At 39.0% G+C, this 23,398-nt stretch overlaps 1 protein-coding gene across 1 annotated transcript in view; it reads right to left on the bottom strand.

Moving 5' to 3' along the window:
* The window catches only part of MBD2 (methyl-CpG binding domain protein 2), a 150,366-nt gene that overhangs the window by 69,918 nt on the left and 57,050 nt on the right, over positions 1-23,398 (bottom strand). The window lies entirely within an intron of this gene.

Here is a 23,398-nt window from a genome sequence, read left to right as displayed (position 1 = left end):
CGTCCTAGTAAGCTGTGCCAAAGCTGCGCTCCATTCCTTAGGACTGGATTGTGGGCTTTGGCATGGCTTCGGACTCTTAGAACGCATGCATCATTTAAAGCATCAGCATATCCCAAAGTGACCCAGCAGTAGCGTTGTGTTTTGGCATGTCTGTACGGGGCCAAGATCTACTCTTGGGTACATGGAAACATGCAAAATGGACATATAAACACATCCTTTATTGCTTAGTCCAAAGATCATTGCAAACAAAATTCCAAGCTTTCATACAATTGCAAATCCATAAATATAACTAAATTAAAAATATGCCTAAACTTAAGTGGCGTATAAAGACTACTTTTTAACCCAGGAAATATCTTCTCAAAGTCGGGATCGTCTTATACGCCGTAACATCTTATAGGGCTGGTGCTGAAACTCGTCCGAGCTGGACTGGAATCTGTGGTTACCGCAATATGGTGGGGGAGCTCAAAAACGGCCTGGCCAAATCCCCACCATATGCCCGTACTGTATGAAAGCAGCAAGAGCAGTGATGTACAGTACGGTAGAAGAAAATCCTTCACAAGATTTGTGAAGAAGTGACTTAACCAGACCGATGATGAGGTGAGCAGTGCCTAACCGGAAAGGTGTAAGTGAAAGGCAGAGCAAGCTCAGGCATCGGGGACCCCCGGGGTATGGAAAAAAGAGCCGTGTTTACACTCTGCTCGGATAGTCTTGGAGACAGGGAGGGCTGACAGGCAAGGAGAGCTGACAAATCCAAGCAAGCTTTGTATACAAACAAGTTTTCTGCTAAGTACCTGCATGCCATAAGCATTTGAATTAAAATTACCTTATTGAAATCAAATCTGATTTTTAAAAATTTTTATTTGGGGTGCCATGTGGAAGAGGGGTAAGTCTTATACGAGGCGAATTAATCCCAAACTCTAATATTTTAACTGGAAAAGTTGGGGGTCGTCTTATACACCCAGTCTCTTAACGCCGGAAAATACGGGTAACTTGTTGTACGAAACAAGTCACATTCAATAACAAAGAAAGAGTAATAATTAACCATTATTGTCACAACAAAAGCATTTAATACACTCGTTTCTTCAGGTTTCTATGACAGTTAACCAGGATGGTCCCTCCAGAAACCTTTTTCTACTCTATCTGCCAGCCTTTGCCACAAAATCTACAACCCTTCAAATCACATATTGATTTGTTAATATAACAAAAACTAACTTCACCCCCAGTATTCCATTTTCATAGGAATGGCTCCAAATGACTTCCTCTAATATCAGTATACATCTGACACTCAAGTATACCTGAACCCTTGTTTCTGCACAGGGGACTGTTTCCGACCTCCACCCCCCTGCCCCACACTGCTTAAAAGAAATACCATGGGACCTCAAGTCCAATTGTTTTCAAATTGGTGTGCTCCTGCCACTGCACTGGTGCGCACACCACAAATGTGTGCACCATTGATAAAACCAGGGCTCACCGTCTGCATGACTTGAGTCATGTAGGCAAGCCGGTGATTAGGCATGGTAGCTACAGTATAATGAGCCAAATTCGCCAGAGCTGGGTATTCAGAACACACAGCCAGTCATGAACTGGGATACCATAAATCCTTCCGACTTTATCATTGTGTCCATTTGTTCGAAACATAAGCATGTAAGGAGTTTATGTGGATTCCATTGGCAGGGGTAGTGTCCCATATTTTCCACATTTATGTTCACATTTCACACTGGCTAACCATTTTGCTGTCTATGTTGTTAGGACATTATATGGTCTGTACATTTGCTTGGACGTTCTGTGTTAACGATCTTTTATAGCAAACCATCCATTGATTCAGTTCATAATCAAGAATCCAAAATTTGGTAATAAATTTAAGTTTCTGGAGCCAATCCTTTCTTGCAGGAGTGTCCTCTGTTCCTCCAGGCAGACTTAGGAAGTCTTCTTCCATTAAGTTGGACATATAATTACATTGTTAGTTATAAACGATGGCTAAGATCCTGCATCAGGAAACTATATCCATTGTGTAGCAACACCTCAATGGCTATGTCTCCAATGGTAGCTCCCTGAAACACACCTTGTTAAGCAGTGCAGCCTCTTCCAACCCAGCCGTTTCCATGTTTGCAGAGAGCAGGGGGATAAGGACACAGCCAGCTATCCTGAGCTGGATATCTGTAAACAAGCACTTACAAGACCTCGGAGACCTCATGGTCTCTGCAATGGTGTCCTGCAGCAGAGCCAGCTACTGGAAAAAACTGGGTGCAACCCATTCACCTTTCATTCTCTGACAACATGGCCATGGTCATGTGGCAGGGCACTGTGGTGAGTTTAGAGGGAGATTTCGGTTGGTGTACAGCGGGACAAGATTTCTGCTGCCCTTCACAACAACCTAAAAGCGAGTTGTGATTAGGTAAGTCCAAATTACACACCAATATTCACTAACAGGATGCCAGCTGATGTTAATGAATTTAGTATATGTTTTTCATAAACAATAATTATGCATGTTTTCATTAAGGGAAATTTATAAGCTTGCTAAGGACTGAATGGGTTGTATGACAGACCTTTAAGGAATGATGCCATTGCGGTTTGTCATTCGCTCTGACCTGCAACCGAACACAGCCTGTCACATTCAGTCACTGCTGGAAATGGTAAGAGGGAAAAAACAGATAGCACTAGAAAACAGCAGCCAGCAACATAATAATTTATTTATTTTAAAATATGAATGACTAGAAAACCTACACTGTGGTTGTGTAACAGAAATCTCTTCCTCAGATTTATGCATTGACTGTGCAAACCAATAGTTCTGTTGAATGTCAAAGTTAACAAGCAAATGCGAACTGAATGTGCATGCGCATCCATATGCTCATTCAAATCTGTAGCACATCTGATCATGGCATTACATGCACGCATATTGGCATTACATGCATAATATATAGCAGGATCTCAGCCAAAGGGCATTAGAACATTCAACAGCAATTGTCTTCCAGGCCAAGAAAAATCCTGTTCTGAGACAATTTATGGCATTTCTATAGGAGGAGGAAGTCAGTAGTCAAGGCCATTCTGATGTATAGACAAAAAAATTACCTTCATTTGTCAGAGTGAGAAAAATACAGTTGTTTATTGGACAACAATAACGTCAACTCTAGCCAGCATAGCAGGTGTGAGGATGAAGATTACTAATCACAAAATCTAGTGGGCTGCACATGCCCAATTTTAAACCTACATGCAGCCCTCCACATTCACGAGATTAGGGATGAAGGACCCCCATGAAATTGGAAAAACCAAATTACTCTCCCCACCCCCCATAAACACATATAAAAATATTTAACACAGACATAAATACAATCCATGAATTCAGTCTTTACAGATGCCTTCCAAGGTGGCAAGATTCATTTGTAAGCAGAATCAGTCATGCCAGGATTGCTACTCTCATCCATTCCACTGCTGCCCTGCCACCATTTTTAATAGGGAAAAACAACCTCGTTTGCAATCTCTCAGTTTTGGAGAGACTAGCAGTCCCTATTAAAGAGGGCATAGTGCAGCAGTGGAGACAGCAACAAATAATCTGTAAATAATCAAATCTGAAAAAGTGAAACCCAGAAATGTGGAAGGCTGACTGTATATCCGATCTACTAGGTATGGGACAGAGACTACTTACCTGAGCATTTTCCTTAAAACGCTGACAAAACTGAATAAAAAACAGGATTTTATATTCTCAAGAATTGGTGATTACCCACTGAGTGTTGCTTTACCCTATAAATCCTTGACGTAACCTACGCTGCTTAGTATTTAGCATTGCCCAGTCAAGTTAATTGTGCAGACTGCATCTTAAGACGTGACAAATGCAGACTTTGCAGCTACATTAATTCAACTTGCTCTCTCCCCTTCTACTCTGACTTGCTTCCTAGAGAAGAAGTTCTAGAGATATTATTTTATGAAAGTACTCTACCTTACATTGTGTGTGTGTAATTTGAGTGTTGGACTAGGTCTCCAGGAAACGAGGTTCAATTCATTCTCTAAGCCATGGAAAACAACACTATGATTTTGGACAAATCACTTTTCTCATTCTGGGAGAAGCAATGGCATACCTCCTGAATAAATCCGCAAGAAAACCCTATGATAAAGTCACCATAGTACAGAGTGACTTCAAGGCACATAACAATTGATAGATTAATTTGATTTGATTTATACCCCTTCACTTACAACAAGGTAACTTCAAAATCTCAAAAGCTCAATCACATATTTTGCACATAAATTTTGATCCTGACAATGTCATTGCTGGACTATGGCTTGGTAGATGTGTTGTTGTTGTTTTCTTTTTTGATCAATATAAACTCCTTTCATCTTTTTATTTTGGAAGATTCTCTAGTGCATATATTTTTGTGGATTTTAGGGTTACTATATAAACCACCACTGGATTTCTAGCTAGTGGCCCCATGTTGCTACTAAATTATAGTTGATAGAATGTTTTATAGATTTTTCTAGGGTAATGTTTGATGTTTTAATGGATTGCATTGCACATTATTTCTAATACTGTTCAAGTAAATATGACGAATACACATAAACAGATGAGAGATAGGATGTGGGTTCGCTAGATGACATTTGTCCAGAAGGCTTGCAGTGTGCAGTTCTGACTACTCCAGTTTTCACACCGGGGAGTTCAGTGCAACAAGATCTAATGAACACTGCATAGCCACTGGCTTTCTATCATTCCATCTCACATGGGAAGCAATAGACCCCTCTTATTTCAACTGGACGAGTTAAAGGAGCCTGATATTACATATATCCCCTAGGACAGGATTGGGAAACTTGAGCCTTCAAAGTGTTCTTGGACTGCAAAAGTCATAAATCATAGCCAGCATAGCCAATGAGAAGGATAGTGGAAGTCCAAGAAGCTATCGACTCTTCCTAAGAAAAGTCAACTGGCCCTTAAAGGTTATAAGCTAAATTTCTCAGGCATTCACTGAATCTATTTTTTTCTGTTACTATCACCCCAGACATAAAGCCAGTGTAGTGGTTTGAACATGAACTATGATTCTGGAGACCAGGGTTCAAGCCTTGATCAGCCGGAACTCCATTGGTTGACTTTGGGCAAGTTACACTCAAGCCCTACGAGATGGAAACAGCAAGATCCCCTGAAGAAACGCCAAGAAAACCTGTGATAGGGTTACCTTAGGGTCACCATAAGCTGGAAACAACTTAAGCACACAAGAACAACAGGTCCCAAATGAGTAGCTGGCGCACCTACTGACTACTGAGTACAGAAGACATTGGTTTAAATCTTGTAGATCAACTGAATCAATGGCTGAGTGGTAAGTCGATGCATGAGTAAACACCACTGATTCAGCTATCTACTCTAGTTTAGACTAACAATAATTCAGGCCTCTGTCTTATAGGCCCTTTACAAACGGGCCTTTGCAGCACCCCCGGCACGTGCTAGGGTTTGGCTGAGGACCTAGCGTCCATACCGGCCTCACCTCTAGCACGTGACGGGGGCGTAATAATGGCGGCACCCTATACACATGGGTGCCGCCATTTTGACGTATCAGATGCATAGCGCCCGCATGTCAGTGCCAGATGTGACGCCGCGAGTGCATGAGTAGCGCCTCTGGCACCCATCCGGGGCACAAGAAGAAGAGCTATTTTGGTGTTTCTTCTTCGCTGCGTCCGGGAACCCGCGATTTGGCTGCGCGATTCCTGGACGCAGCAACTGGCGGCGGCGGCAAGCAACCGCTTTTGGTGGTCGTAACCCGCCATGTTTGCTAAAAACTCAAGGGCAGTATAGGGGGGTGAGATATACTCATTTAGGAAATTTTATTTCCCTCACCGAGCACAATCATGATGTATATTTATGCATACTTGTATTAATGGATACATATTTCATATGTATGTTGTATACTTAATTAATCTATCTATTTATTAATGAAAAATAACATCCCCAAAAACACTGGTACAAAACTGGTAAATCTATTATTTAAATTAACATAATGACTTTTGCTTTGAACATATTTGCTAACCAATAGCTTCATCCCTCCACCTCTGTCTCCCTGTCCTGATTCATGTCTCCCTGTTGCTCTCTCATTCCTCATCCGACTTGCACTCACTCCAGTTAAAAATTATGTCTTCTAACTATCTCAGCTATCTCCAGCTGTCACTCAGAACCAAAACACACTGCAGAAATAATTCAGTTTGAGACCACTTAACTGTCCTGGCTCAAGGGTAGGGGATTCTGGAAACGTGTAGTTTGTGATATTTTGGTGCCACAATAAACTATAATTCCCAGAATTCCCTAGCACTGAGCCGAAGCAGTTAAAGAGGTCTCAAACTGGATTATTTCTGCAGTGTGTTTTGGACCGAAGCATAACCCACTCTTTACCCATATTCAATCCATTCTCCAGCCATCAACCACTGTTTGTATCTGCACTGCAGAATTAAGGCAGTTCGATACTACTTTAAGTGTCCTGGCTCATGCTATGGAATCTTGGATTTGTAGTTTCGTGAGATATTTAGCTTTCTCTGTCAGAGAGCTCAGTGCCACAACAAACAAATACCCATCATTCCTTCATAAAAAGCATCTACTGATCAATCCCTTTCACCATCTCATGCCTGTTTGCATGGCTAGCAACCAAATGACCATAGTTTAAGGAATGTGCAATGATTGTCTAGTGTACCAACTAAAAGAGCAAGATAAAATATGGAAAGATGGTATCAAGACATGAGCAAACACTAATGGGAATGCCCTGTTAAGTGGTTGTTATTATTTTTCTAATGAATGCTTGTTACAAAATGCCTTCCTCAGGTTCTAGCCCAATTGTAGAATTCTGAAGTCTAGAGTAACAATGAAAACAAGGACATGTTCAGTAAGGTGATGATTGAACACATTCTGGTCGAATTATTTACAGTGTACTGATTTACTGAGGGTCTAATTATCATTATAACTAGCACTTTGAAATCTAAGCATCTCTGTAACAGTAAAAAATTTTCCATGTTGTATTTCATATAGGCTAATTTTTGAAAAAGGCACATACCAAAATCAAATTATTGCTGACAAGAAAACATCAAAGATTTTTTTGTGTTTGCCCTTGCCCTGTATATTTGAATTTAATATCAACTTTAATGTGCCAGATTTTTAAAATGTATTAATGCAAAGTCTTCATTTCTTCAGGTTATTTTTTTATCTTCAGGTCAGTTTTTCTCATTCTTCTTCTTGTCCCTCAACCAAAGTATAGGTATTCCCAAAGATTTCCATTTGCTTATTTGTTCCAACAGTAAATAAGTCCGGGCATCTTAAAGGCTAATGCATTTTACATGAATAAACTTCCATGGTCTAACGCCCACTTTGTCACTGCAAAAGACTTGTGAGAGCTCATGAAAAAGCAACAATTGTACATACTGCTACTTCCACACTTGCATCTGTGTCATAAGCATGCTAATTAATGGGGATAGTGAGTGAGGAGTAAATATCTCTCTGCATCATTTCCTGATCAAATTTCCACTCTTACACTGATTTCTTTTACTCCCATTGAGTGGTGGGAGATATAGTTATACCTTCATATGTCAGTTTATCTCTTTTCCAGTGGAATCCTTTTTTGTACAGCTTGCTACTTATTTAATGAACTTAAAAATGGCTGCTTACTATAAATATCATCACATGAACAAACCATTGTACCATCTCATACCTGAATCATAAGATCAGCAGGGTGTCTCATATTAAAGGAATGCTATTCATTTGAGGCCTGGAAAGCCTGTTCCTTATTGGACTGGCAAGTGTCCCCAATTTGAGCATTGGAAAGCTTTTCTCTTTATGTAGACAAACAAGATGCAACAAAAAGTATAATATTGGGGTGAGGACCCTTTGTAGAAGTAGAAATGTGTTCATCGTGCTATTTATTATGTGTACAATATGATAATTTTACATAAAAAGACATGGCATGTTAATGAACATAATATTCATTTGGTAGAACACAGATTCATTAACAGCTGCTTCCTGGCAGCTGCATGTCATGAATTTGACCATCCCTTATCACTGTTTGAAAGTGGAAACTGGTGTTTCTTTCCACTGCATAGCAGATTGCATTTGGGGAAGGATTCAGATGGAGCAGTCAGCATTGGCAAGGGTTCAATTCTCCAGGATCCAGACTGTTTCCCCAGTGAACTGAAACTCCCATCCCCAGATGAGATGTAATCTTCATTTATTTCATTTCCTCCTCGCATGATGCATCATTTCTAAAGAAAATTCTCTACTGGCAATGCTGCAAGTGTTCTGGTATATTTTTTCAATTGCTTTTCTTCCTGCCCTTTGAGGTAACTTTGTGGAAAAAAATCATTGATGGAAAAATGGTGTGGGGAAATAATACTTGTGCAGAAAACAGTGGTTTTTGTACCAACAAATGCGCACACAAATGGTTTCCAGACACAACAGAAAAAGCAACATATTCTCAAAGGATTAAAAAATAATTGCATTTTTCCCCATTCGTAAAACTAGAAACTTAGTTTTTCTATCAAGAGCACTAAGATTTAAAATGTTATTCTGAAACCGACACTAAATTGTGTGCTTGTACACGGTCAGGAAGCACACGTAGACTGTTTCTAATCTTTGAGTAATGGAACGTTAAGACTAAAGTTTGAAAATTAATTGCCATCCATTTCAGCAACTGTATCATTCTGTGCCTCATTTCATCTTTCTGCTTTCTTGCATCAAAAAAGTAACCTTGGTGATACTATAAGTTATGGCGTTCTGAACAAGACTGAATGATGCAGCAGGCAGTATTTCTTCACACCCTCCTCTCTGAGTTGGCTGTGTGCATTTCCAGGCTATGATTCCAGGAAGCATAAAGCAGTCTTAGATGGCAAAATAAGTTTTTTATGGCATGTCGGTGAAACTACCCCAATTGTAGTATAAATTTTCAGCGACACTGAAAATAGCAAATAAATAAATTTCATCCTTTTCATTGCTGGCAAAACATTTCCCATAGTTCTGTTACCAACCAAAATTCTGAGAACTTCGTGCCCTGCACTTTGAGTAGATAGAGTTGTTATATTTGGATAGGAGAAGATGAACCATGAATGTTAACTTTCTCTTTATGTCAAGGTGCCAGAGAGAAGGTTATCACTGGTTTTCAGGGCAATTTGTCTCCAACTACTGTGCTCTCATTAAGGAGCTCAGCTAATTTTTCAAGGATCTCCATCAGGGATAGAAGAACTCCAAGCCCTAATGCTGAGTCCAGAATCAATGGAGTCCAAGAGTGCATCCACACTATAGAAATAAGGCATTTTGAAACCACTTTAGGTGCTGTACCTCCACCCAACAGAATACTGGAATTTGTAGTTTTGTGAGGGATCAGCACTCTTTTGCAGAGAAGGCTAAAGACCTTACAAAACTACAAAGCCCAGGATTCCATAAGATGGAGCTACAGCATTTAAAATGGTGTCAAACCTCAACTCCAGAGGTAGATGCACCTGAATCTACCTCAGTCAAGTTTGTCAAATCATCATGCCTCCTTCATCCAGACATTATTATCAGGAGCTTTCCCCATATTTGGAAATGATTTTTTTAATTTTTTTGATATATTTGAAATGTCTCTAGTAAGGCTTAGTCACTCTTAAAATGAGCTTTAACATATGCTGGTATTTTTTGGTTTTACTTATCCTTGGAATGTGGTCCCTAAAAAGTTAGCTGAAATTGCATATGGCCTCCTGACAAAGAGATTCCGCATCCTTCATCTCCAGAATTTTAAGAAACACAGACTGAAAAACAGAGTTTGAGCAAAGGATAGAAAGAATATTCAAAACTATTTTTGACTGTCTTAGAATGCTAACAAGAAAAAGCCTTGATTAGCAATATTTTTCATAGTTCATGATTTATTCTGTGCAAAATTCGCACATGGTTATTTTGCACAGCAGACAGCATTTTCTACATAGGACACAGCATTTTCTGTGCAGAAATGATATTTCTCTTTTTCTGTGTAGAAAAATATGAAATTGGTAGCTAGTTTGCATAAAAACAGTATTTTCTGTGCAGAAAATATTTCTGGAATATTATTCCATGTGTGGATGTTTTCTGTGCTTATACAATTTGTTACAGATAAAGTTTTGAATTGTGCACAGGCTTCAAAAACCACATGGTTTTCAAATATTTTTTTGCAGCAGGATGAAAATTTGTGGCAATTACTTGTTACTTCCTTTGAGAAGAAACTAGCTAGGTAGAGCACACATGTACTAAAGGACTGTAAACCTTTCTGGCTATAGAATCGATCATAGAATTGGATTCACTTCATCTTGCTCATGTTACTCTGAATATACAAAGAATATGGAAAATATTTGTATTTGCACTCGATTGTAATAACATTGAGTGTCATCATTAGGCAAAAATTAACATTAATCCTAACTAGCATAGACCTACTGAAATCCATGGGTTACTTGTGATTCTCAAGGTCTATACATTTCCATCTAATGTAGATAGGAGTGATATTGGATTTAGCTCATTTCTTCTTGTGTGCCTTGGTGTTACATGTATAAAAGCTATTGAATGTATTTATGAACATGTTTTAGAACAGGCCCATACAAGTCATAACCTGGTTAGACCCTTCTTCTCTCCACTACACCCATCTTTGCCTAAACACCCACATGGAGGTATAGGATAAGTGTAGGTTATGTGATCAGTTATGGAATTTATTTTAGAACAAATATTATCAACAAATAAGTCATCAGTGTGTGTACTTTTCTGTCAAAACAACACTTAAATCAAAGGTGAAAATCCTATGCAGAACCACCCCAAGCTGTTTTAAGGGTCTCTTTCCCAGAAAAAATAGGCCAAACCCAGACCCAAACCCAAATGTTCATTTCTAGACACCTCAAATGCTGGTTAGGATGACACTGTGGACCTCCAGAAATCTATAAATCAGGGGGTGACCCAGAGGGTACCCAGCTCTGCTTTATGGTGAGAAATTGCATCAAAACAAACGAATTAACATATATACATTTCATGCATATTATCCCTTCTCTTTTGTCTTCTTTAGATGGTGATGCACTTCTATCTCTTGATGTTGTTCAAGTGGACATCAAATAAAATAAAGGACCATGTAGGCCTACATACAATTATTGGTTCCAACTAGCGTAGGCTCATGGAATAAATGGGAACTGGTGTAATTTTGATTAATTTAGAGGGTCCACTCTTGTTGGAATGAAGTTGTCATATATTATAAAAAAAATATGTCTTATTTATAGGAAGGTGCCTTATTGTAAGTCAGATAATTGATTCATCCGGCTCAGTATTGTCTCTGAGTTGACTGGTAGTGGTTCACGGGGATTTGGACAATGCACTTTTTCAGCCTTTTCTGTTTATGCCAGGGATTTGCCAATAAATCATAGAGTTGGAAGAGACCGCAAGGGCCATCCAGTCCAACCCCCTGCCATGCAGGAAATCTATGCAAAGCTTTGTCACTAAACTAGTATGGCTACTGTCCTTCTCCCCACATAGATGCCTGGAAATACTTACGTGAAAGCCATGTAGATGTATGCACACATGTGAGCCATATAAGGCAGTAATATTCCCGAATCTGGTTTCTAAATGATGCATCTTTAAACTATTTTGTGATCTGTGGGGGAAGGGGAGGGAAGGAAGGGAGAGAAGAAAAAGAAACTTGTGGTTTGTTTTCATTGAAAGGGTATGTTATGGTTTTTTTTATTAAAGCATCCAGTGTTTCAAATATATATTTTTCTATGCTGATTTATAATGTCACACACTTTTCCTGCCTACAAGGCAGAGAGAAATGTCTGCCACTGCTAGTGTTATTTATTTATTTTTATAGGTGGTATTTTTTTCTCCATAATCAAGAATTACATTCTAAGGAACTGATCTTCTGAAGCATGAAATGGATATATAAATACAATTCTGTGACCTGTAACATCCAATTTCAGACTCCTTTGTCGAGCGATGACTATCTAACGGGAAACTAAAGATTCTCTCTTCTTGGACAGTCATATGTAAATATTCCAAAAGCATTAAACATGCCATGTGAATTTTGAAAACTTACTTTTTCTTGGGCTTAAAAGAAGAAGTGATATAAACCATAAGTAGTTTCCAAACCCACTGAAATGTATATATAATTGCTTTTCCAACCTTCTCTCCCCACCTCCTTCAACCAGACTCCGGATATTTATTACCCCAGTCCAGCCTAAACTGTGTGATTCATAAACTACACATAGCCCCAGTTGCATTACTTAGAAATATGTCTGACTTCAGATGGATTTACTCCCATAAAAGTATTCAAAACTACAGATTGTCAGCAGACTCTTTATCGATATTTACTCAGAAATAACCCATTCAAGTTAATTGTCCTAATCTTATGATGTGTGTACATACAATTGGACTTTGCAGTGCAAATATATGCCTGTATACACTAAGGCTGCTGCCACACTGCAGAATTAATGCATTTGCACCACTCTAACTGTCATGGCTCCATCCTATGGAATCTTGGGATTTGTAGTTTGCTGTGGCATCCGAGCTCACTGATAGTGAAAGCTAGATATTTCAAAATAAACCCTATAAATCCCAGAATTATATAGCATTGAGCCATGGTGGGTAAAGTAGTGTCAAACTGCATTATTTCTGTAATGTAGATGCAGCCCTAGAAGCAAGTTCCTCAAGGCTTAAAAGGAGTTGCTCCCAGGTAAATACGTGTATGTCTGCAGACTCCCTATCCTCAACAACCTTGCTTAGTTTCTCTTTAACTGAGTCTATCTACCTGGTGTGTAGTCTTTCTCTCTTTCTACTGCCCTGACTTTTCCAAGCATTATTGACTTTTCTAGGGAGTGATGCCATCTTGTGATGTGGTCAAAAAATAACAGCTTCACTTTAGCAATCCTGGTGTCAAATCTGATTTGTTCCAGGACCCATTTGTTTGTCTTTTTAGCTGTCTTGCATCTTCAGAACTCTTCTCCAGCACCACATCTCAAATGATTTTCTTTCATTCATTTTTCTTCAGCATCTAGCTCTCACACCCACATGTACGGACAGGAAATATGATGGCTTCAACAATCTTCTTTAGTGTGGCAATAACCTAAAGGATCCTGTCTAGTTCTTTCATATCTACCTTTCCGAATCCTAGTCTTCTCCTGGTTTCTTGATTGCAATTTCCATTTCAGACAATAATTGATCCAAGGTATGGGAAGACTTTAACTATTTCAGTTTCCTAATTGTCTATATTGAATTTGTGTAGATACTCATTGATCAGCAATGGCCTGGAGGGTTGCAGTTTGCTCCACTATGGCTATTTAATATGGCATTTTGCTTTCCATAGTGACCAACAAGGGACTTGTGGGAAGCCCACAAACAGGAGGTGAGCACATTATCATTTTCCCATTTATGCTCCCCAGCATTTAGTATTAAGAAGCATGTGCACTCTGGCACTGAAACTAATATATGCTCATAATTAACAGTAGCCATTGACAACCTTGTTCTCCATAAATGTATTACTTCTATGAAAGAACTATTCATGTTGGTAGTCATTATCACATCTTCTAGTCATGAATTCCATGATGTTCATTAAATGACCTTGAATTTGAGTATGAGAGGGAAGAAACTGTCTCCCCATCTACATTCTCTGCCCATGTTTAATGCTCTATCTGGTGTTCTACCAGAGCCTGCATGTTCTAAGCAGAAAAGTTGAAGATTGGGAGGGACAGAGATGTCTCATTCACAGGATCACCATGGCGGGTTACACACCGCCATTTAGTACGTAATGAATATGTACTAGGGTTAGGAAGGGGCGGTGCTTCCGCACCCCCCTAACCCTAGTACGTATTCTGTACGTACAATATGGCGGCGGCCGTTCCACACGGCGGCCGCCATATTTATGTATCGGACGCTGTGCGTCCGCACGTGTCGTGGCATCCATGATGTCGCAAGTCTGCCCCTGGCACCTCGCAACGTCATAGAGGCACCGCTTAAAGAAGCTCCATTTTGGAGCTTCTTTTTCGGTCCGTGCGGGAGTCGCACGGTGTGGCTGCTGCGGCTCCCGAGCAGCGGCGACCTGTAACCCGCCCATGAGTTGAGGCTGACTCAAGGTCAGTTAACAACAAACAACAGTCATATCACAACTTTTCCTCGTAGGGCGGTTTCACCAACCTCTTGATCATTTGAGTTGTTTCCTAGACTTTTCTCAGCTCCACAAAAAACCTGTTAAAGCATTCAGTATGCATGTGTGTTGAACATACAAGGTGTATATTGGCCCAGCTACTCCACTGTAGCTGGATCAAGGGATGGAGGGGCTTAGTGGTTAAGTTGCCAGTTCTGATGATCAGAAGATCAGAAGGTTGGCAGTGCGAGGCCCGAGTGCTGCATGACGGGTGACCTCCCATCACTAGCCCCAGCTTCTGCCAACCTAGCAGTTTGAAAGCATGCAAATGCAAGTAGATAAATAGGTACCACTTTGGTGGGAAGATAACAGCCTTCAGTGCAGTCATGTTGGCCACATGACCACCAGAGCAGTCCTCAGATAACGCTGGCTCTTCAGCTTAGAAACGGAGATGAGCACCGCCCCCTACAGTTGACTATAACTAGACATTCACGTCAAGGGACTACCTTTACCTTTTACCCCATTCTCACTTTCTTCCCATGAAAGTAAGGTGTTGGAAGAGGGGAACCTTTCTCCATATAAGCCAGTGCTTTAAAAATCAGTGTGCTTGAAGACTCACATAGACTCACAAAAATTCATGAGGCTCTGTTCCTCAGAAATATTGCCTTTTATGTAAGAAAAACAATGATGAGCTAGTTCATTCCCTTCCTCCCACCTAGAGTACAGACGCTCATTGGGCACCTGAATAGGGTTAGTGTGATGACCAAGCAGTATCCTATGTATGGTCACACTATAGATTTACCAAAGGGCAGTATGATATTGGCAGTTTTGGTTTCAACTTCTAATCATTCTAATTATTTTCCATCATGAAATTTGCCCTTTTCACAGCTATAACACACCAGGAACTTTGTCATACATCAGAATTAGATTGCAATGATTCTGCTTTAACAATTAGGGTAACATACCATGGAATTTTGGGATTTGTTGTTTGGAAAGGGGTATTGAAAATTCTCCATCAGAGAACTCTAGCATTTCACCAATTTCAAAGCTCTGGATTCCACAGGATCCACAGCAGTTAAAGTGAAATCATGGTGCTGTAAATGTATAAAGTGAAGGCTCCCAGGTCAACATTTTCACTGAACAATCCCAAGATTTCTTTTTATACAGTTATCACCATATCAACCCCTAGCCACACACACACACACACACACACACACACACACATGAATTTAAGACTTTTTAATTCTCCCAGCATATATCATTTTACTGTTCCTTATATTGTTGTCATTTTATTGGCCATTCACTCCATTTAGAGAGATACTTCTGGAACTCTTGGAAACACTTTCTGCTTTTGAAGCATCCTGAATAAATTGGTTTTCATTAACTGATTTCAACTACAACCTCCCTTTCCCTCTATTTTTTATTGATTGATTTGAAATATATCCAGGTTTGTCCAAAGCAGGGACACAAGACAACTCACAACCAAATGAAGGTGGGGGGGGGGAGTATAGACAAAAGCACAAAAGGTTACAATGGCGGGGTACAGACCGCCGCTTTGCAGCGGTCTGGCGCCGCCGCCAGAAGGTCCGCGGGGGAGCCGGAGCCTTCAAACGGCCCGACTCCCGCGCGGACCGAAAAAAGAAGCTCCAAAATGGAGCTTCTTTTGGCGTCGCGTTTGCGACGTAGCGAGGCGCCAGGGGCGCGCTCGCTACGTCAGCAGCGGCGCGACGCGTCTGGACGCTAAGCGTCCGATACGCAAAGATGGCGGCGCCCATGTAGAAAGGGCGCCGCCATCTTGTACGGACGGAGTCCGTAATAGGCCCAGGGGCGTCTAAAAGAGACGCCCCTTTTTTAAAATGGGACGTCCTCCGGACGTCCCAAAGGGCCGTCTAGAAAGCCCCAATATTAAAATATTAATATTGTTGCAATAGTAAAACATGATTTAAACATTTATAATATTAAAACAGAATTGATTTTTTTAAAAAAAAAATCAGCATATCTATCAATTCACTGCTTCAGATCATTTAGGAATGTATGAAAAAGTACAGGGCCCAACATGCATCCATTTCTTACATGCCTCCAAATGTGGTATAGTGGAACAAGGGTTTACAGGGTCAAGGCCCTGTGACTCTGATTATTTAGGATTATGATCTCATCTGCATCTCCTCTCCCCTTCAACTCCTCTGTTTCTTCAAATTTACCCATTCTCCTTATAATAGCTGGATAGAAAATGCATCTGTCTAGCAGCAATGTGCCCTTATGAGCTCCTAATATTGGAATCCAAACTATTTAGGAGTAATTCAGTCTTGATGAAAAATTAAGACCCATTAGTTTTACAAAAGACCTGCTCCTAATGAAGGACAAAAATGCTAAATATGTGGTTGGGGAAGGGGGGGTTGTTTAATGTACATTGACCACCTACATTGTTAGATTCTGAGTATCTATGGGAATTGCTACAATGAGAGACTGCACTTCAAAAATTTCCATTGCATCCTTGGTAACCAATCCATAATAGCCTCTGTTCTCTTAGCCCCATTTTCTTTACTGCTGAGTTTGCTTAGGAACTTTCAGTGATGGACTAAAAGCTTTTTGAAAGTTCAGGTATATAGTGTCTGTAAGATTAGGTCTATCTATTTGAATGTTGTTGACAATCCCAACAAACACTAAAAGGTTTGGATGGGAATTGGTATTTGATCTGCTGACCTCTGAGTGTTCATTATAACTTCAAAACAGAGCATCTGCAAATCTTTTCAACTCTTTTTAGTTCAGCAGTCTTGCAGGGATTTCCCCAAGGAAGGACAAGCTTTGGACTTTATACAAGGAATTAAATATTAGAAGACAAGATTAGAATTTTAACCAGAAAAATTCCTTATCACAAAGGCTTGAGGAGCAGGTGTTAAAAACATAACAAATTGACTTTGATGGGTCCATAGCTCAGAGGCAGAACACATGCATTGAATGTAGAAGATCCCAGATTCTGTCTCCAGTTAAAACTAACTCAAACAACGGGGCTCAGAAAGTCTCATCTGTGAAGACCAAGAGGGAATGACTAGGTGGAGTCCTCAATAGACCAGACCATTGAGGATGGATAGTGAATGTGGTCCCTGCCTCCAGTGATATGGATTCTAGAATCCTTATCAGCATCATGGCCAAATGTTAGCTGCTGTGCAGCTATTAAAAGGGTTATTCTGTGTTCAGTTTGCTGTTGTTGTGTGCCTTCAAGTCATTTCCAAATTATGGGGACCCTAAGGTGAATTTATCATGTTATTTTCTTGACAAGATTTGGACAGAGGCAGTTTGCCTTTGCCTTCCTCTGAGGCTGAGAGAGTGTGACTTGCCCAAGGTCATCCAATGGGTTTTCATGGCCAAGCAGAGATTTGTACCCTAGTCTCCAGAATTATACTCCAACACTCAAACCACCAGACCACATCGGCTCTCTTTGTGTTCAGTAGATCCTGTTAAATAGTTTATTGCTATAGCCTGACAGTTCAAGGATATAGACTGACTGAAAAAAGACAAGGGGGTTATACAGATGGTGAAAATAATCCTGGCAGAATGTGGGTTAAATCTTTGTTGTTCACATGGATTTCAAATGCACCCAAGTAAGTTCTTTTGTGGGGGCTGCCAAAAAAGTCCACTTAACTGGGGATAATTGATCTCAGTCCCCCCCCCCCCGAGTTTTCCTACAAGATTTGTATCGGCAGCTCTGTGAATAATTGATGCAAATTTATCTAGGATAAACTAGGATAAAACTCTGCATGCCTTGAACATGTTTCAAATACATCTGTGTCATCAACTCCATCTTTATTTACAGTGCAGACATGTATTAGCAATAGGACTTGCAGAGATGTGGTTTAGATTTAAAAATAGTATAAACAACAAAAATGGAATATGTGAATGGGATTATTTGCATAGTCACGCTTTAAAAAATGGAGTTTATCACACGGGAGGGAAGCAGCCAAATCCCGTGAATAAATAGGGTTTAAACCTGGGAATATCCTGCATTTTTCAGATGACATCACATGACTTGGGCATTAACACGACATTAACCCCTTCGGAAAATCCCAAAGTTAAAAAGTGGTGCAATTTTACAGCTTTCTGCATGGGTTAAAGCCAGGTTAATATCAAAATCACCAACATGTCTGAAAACAATCCCTTTCTTGCAGGATATTCTTGGGATTTAAACCCATTTATCCATAGGATTTGAGCACTTTGCCTCCCATGTGATAAACTCCAGTGTCTGAATAACCCCTGGGAAAGTAAACCTTCCTGTTAGCAACTTGTTCACAGTGTTCTTATTGCTGTTAGGACAGGGGTGGGCAACTGGGGGAGGCTGGGGGAAGACATGAGTCGTTCAGAAGACCTTGGAGGGCTGCACAATGCCCTACCAGATTATCATCTGGTATGTTTTCTGCTACTCAACGGGCTGGTCCTTGAAGCATAGGCAGTAACTGAGCCATCAGCTGCCAGTCCCTGGTGAGTTTCCAGGAAAGAAAGAAACAATGGTAGTCAGAGGGCACAAATATGGTATCAATCCCTGGCACACTGGGGACAAAAAATACTGGTCCTCTTCACTAGGTAAACTGAAAGGAAACATCTGTAAACCACTTGCTGCATCCATTTAGCCCCATTAAATCTTATCACAGATTAACGTGTGTCAGTTTTCAATAATAATAATAATAAAACTTTTGGAAGCCAAAAACTGCAGTCCATTCAATGTAAAAGACAGTTGTGAGGATTTTGCAGCATTGAGACAAATAACAGTCCATAATCTGTGAGGCTAAAATGCATAGTCCTAATTCTAAGCATTGTAAAACAGGAATCTGTCTTGAGATTTTCATTGTACAATGAAATCTCCAGTGTAATTCAAAACTTGGAGCTACCTCAAGGAAGTGTATAGGTACAATACCAAGGTCTTAGACAGGAGAAAGGGAAGAACTTGGTTATTCTCTTCTAGTTTTTCCAGACCTCTGTCAAACACTTTCCTCCTCCCCCCCATGATTCTTTTAATTACCTTTTAAATAATAATAAACGCACAGTCATGCTTTTATTAATTGAAATGTAAATTTCAAGTAGTATATCACTTCCACGCAATATATATTGTAATCAAATGCCCCCAGAAGTCAAACTTGGGTGCCACATAATAATTACATTTCTTTTGCGCAAGGTCATTGGCAAAGCTTTGGGACTTGCATCCTCAGACTTTCCACAAAGAATGCTCTTCTCAGACTGCCTGTTTTGCAGAACTAATGAGCTGGCCTATCGTGCAAAGTTTAATGCAGTCATCAGGGGGAAATTGGATTGTTAATACATCATGATTACTTAAAGGAAAATGGTTTTCCTCTGATGATAAATAATCAGATATGAATGAATATGCATTGCAAGGTGTCCCTTCTCCATAAAATGATAAATTCAGATTCACACATTCTCTCCCACACTGTCACTTTCAGAAATATACACATTCATTTATTTATTCATTAATTTATTTGATTTATATCCCAGCTTTCTCTCAAAGTGGGACCCAAAGCAGCTTACAATGGCGGTCACCCTGCTAGGCACATGTATATGAGTGAGGATGTCCTTTTGGGAGCGCTGCAAGGATTGGAATTCCTTCTTCCTTCTGCAGTTCCCAAAGCCTCCTCCTCAGTTACTAAAAAGCCTCTAAGGCTGTCCCACACAACCTTTCCATGTCTTGGAACTAGCAGGCAAGATTACAGAAACATATGAGTACATCCCCATTGTTGATGTTGTGTGCCTTCAAGTCATTTCTTGAAGGGATTACGAAGGGAAATTTATAAACATCAATTAAAATGTCAATTAAAATCCTGTCATGGAATGTGAATGGTTTAATCAATATAGCTAAAAGAAACAAAGTATTTCATTTTTTACATAATCAAAACGCAAGCATAGTCTGTTTACAAGAAACACATATCAAAAAGAGTAGCATGTTAAAAAACAGTGTTGGGTGCTTCATATGTAGCATCCTGTGATCATGAAAAAAAGGGGAGTTGTAACATATATTAAAAATAACATCAAATCAAAAGAGCTGTTCAAAGACAATACTGGCCTGTATCTGGCAACCGAAATAGAATTGCAAATAGGAAAAATACTAATACTGAACATATATGCCCCGCTAGTTAAAAAAGCTAAGTTTTTCAGAGAATTAAAACAAAAATTACAAAACTATAACTATGATAAATTAATTATAACCGGGGACTGGAATGGGGTAATCAACCCTGAAATTAACAGACTATCTGGACTAAATAAACATAATAATCAAGGGGATCTTCCTAAAGCGGCCTTAAATCTAGTGCAGGAAAACGACATGGTAGATATATGGAGACTATATCACAAAGATATTAAAGACTTTTCTTTCTACTCTGGGCGATTTAACTCATGGTCCTGAATTGATATTATGTTTATATCTAAAATTTTATGCAAAAAAGTAATCAAAACAAAAATAATGCCAAGATTCATATCGGACCATAGTCCAATTATAATGCTAATCAATCCCAAGGGGAAAAAAGAATTCTCCTGGAGACTCCAAGAGTATTTACTCAGTGATGAAAACATAACTAATAAAATAAGACAAGAAATAAACAGTTACTTCCAACAAAACTGCCAAAAGGAGATGCCAATGAAGATAATCTGGGATGCATCGAAAGCAGTGATAAGGGGACGTCTAATCCAACAGGAAATAAGACATAGAAGAAAAAGAAAAGAAAAGGAGAAAGATCTGTTAAGCAAATTAAAGCTGAAAGAGCAGGAACATATTATGAACCCACAGAATAAAATATTATGTGACCAAATTCAATTAATTAAAAATCAATTAGAATATGAGATATCTAAAGAATATTTACATAGAAATCAAGACTACAAACATTTCCATTTTGAAAATGCGAACAAAGTAGGAAAATGGCTTGCTAATAAATTGAGAAAAGAGAAAGGAGATAAAACAATTCTGAAACTAATAGAAAACCAAAAAACATACACACAGCAGGAGGACTTAATTAGAAAAACAGAGACATTCTATAAGAACCTCTTTTCAGAAAATATGAAAACAAAAGCAGAATTAGCTAAAAGAAATTGATTACATGAGAAGCTGTAATTTAAGCAATATATCAGAAATGCAACTAGATATGTTAAACCAACCGATAACTTTAGCAGAAATAGCTATCTCTAAATTAAAAGATAACAAAGCTCCAGGCCCAGACGGCCTTACAGCAAAATATTATAAGATATTAAAAAATGAATTATCCCCTTGGCTCCATAGAACAATTAAAGAAATCGATAACGGTAACTTCCCCGATACCTGGAAACAATCTCTAACAGTTCTTATTCCGAAAGAGGGGAAAAACTCAGAAGACATTGTAAATTACCCTCCTATTACCTTACTGAATATAGATTACAAAATATACTCATTAATCTTGGCGGACAGACTTAAAAAATTCTTAGGTAACTGGATTTCTGAGGAACAAGCGGGTTTCTTACCGGGAAGGTTTTTAAAAAACAATATTAGGACCCTATTGAATGTTATTGAATATTATGACTGGCATAAGAATAATAAATTTGGAGCAATATTTCTAGACCTACAGAAAGCCTTCGATAGCATAAATTGGGAAACACTTTTGATTTTGTTAGAGGAATGTGGAATTAAAGGGAGATTCCTAAAGGGAATACAATGCATGTATAAATCTCAAGAAACTCAGATAATAGTAAACGGACAAAGAACCAATACATGTTTAATTTCTAAAGGAACACGTCAAGGCTGCCCTCTCTCCCCCTTACTTTTCATTACAGTTATGGAAATATTAATACAAAAAATAAAAATGGAAAAAGAGATCGAAGTCCCAAAAATTAAAAATTATCGGGACTTGCTGCGGGCGTACGCAGATGATATAGTTATATTTTTTTTAGAAAAACCTTTAAGCAGTCTAAAAAATCTGGAAGCAGTGATTGAAGAATTCGGCAAAATATCCACAATTAAATTAAATAAAGACAAATGTGGAATTATAACAAAGAATCTAACACTTAACGAAATTGAAAAATTAAGACAAAATACCAAATTTCAGATTGTGGAGAAGATCAAATATCTTGGAATTACAATTACTAGCCAGAATAAAGACCTATACAAAAATAACTACGAGAAGGTATGGGATAAAATTAAGATGGAATTAAACTATTGGAAAAACAGACATCTGTCTCTCCTTGGCAGAATTGCATCAATACAAATGTGCATTCTTCCTAGGATGCTATTTCTATTCCAGACTCTTCCAATAATCGAAAATAAATCTGTGTTCACATCCTGGAATAAGGATATAAGCAAATTTCTCTGGAAAGGAAAAAAAGCTAGAATAAAATTGAAGGTACTCCAAGACAAAAAGGAAAAAGGTGGAATGGGACTCCCTAACCTAGAATTATATTACAAAGTATGCACTTTACTGTAGGCAAGAGAATGGATGATGTTAGAAAATCCGAAACTGTTGGAGTTGGAAGGGACAGACCTAAAGGCAGGATGGCATATGTACTTACGACAAGACCAGATAGACAAAATCTTTAAATTACATAGCATAAGGAAAGTCATAATTAAAACATGGAACTACTATAAGAAGTTTCTGTATTCAAAAATTCCAAGATGGAACTCCCCACAGGAAGCATTCCATAAAAGTGACTACAAGGAAGATTACAGTTGGTTAAAATATAGGCCTGTTACAGACTGCCAAAATAAAGCTGCTTCGGGTCTCTTTGGAGGTATGCTATTTAAATAATGCATGGGTCCTAAGAGTCCGGAGGTCGCACCAAAGCCACACTCCATTCCTAAGCACTGGAGTGCAGCTTTGGTGCAGCTTCCGGATTCTTAGGATGCATGCATCATTTAAACAGCATACCTCCAAAGAGACCCGAAGCAGCTTTATTTTGGCAGTCTGTAACAGGCCATAATGAATACTTGGTAACAGTTAATGGGAAAATAGAAACAGTTAATGGGAAAATGAAGACTCAATCCCAATTAGAGCAGCAAGGAATTAAAATTAATTGGCTTCAATACGCTCAATTAAGATATGACTTTAATAAGGATACCAATATGGGTGGAATAGAACCAAAATGGACAGAATTTGATAAAATGATTAGAAGGGGAAAATGGTTCACCTATAGGGAACTGATAAAAATTGAGCTAGGTAAAATAAAAATAAAAACCCAAGGGGAACTGGAGCAAATAGGATTTGATGCAGGATGGTTTGCATATAGGAGGATTTATGAGAGAATAAAGAAAGATTTAAAAGAATTTGGAGAAGAAGAAAATAAAACAGAATTGGAAATGTTATTAATCAATGATC

The sequence above is a fragment of the Sceloporus undulatus genome, chromosome 2 (assembly GCF_019175285.1).
Source record: "Sceloporus undulatus isolate JIND9_A2432 ecotype Alabama chromosome 2, SceUnd_v1.1, whole genome shotgun sequence".
Classification (NCBI taxonomy): domain Eukaryota; kingdom Metazoa; phylum Chordata; class Lepidosauria; order Squamata; family Phrynosomatidae; genus Sceloporus; species Sceloporus undulatus.
Note: the sequence above shows the minus strand (reverse complement) of the source record. Positions and strands in the feature narration are given on the sequence as shown.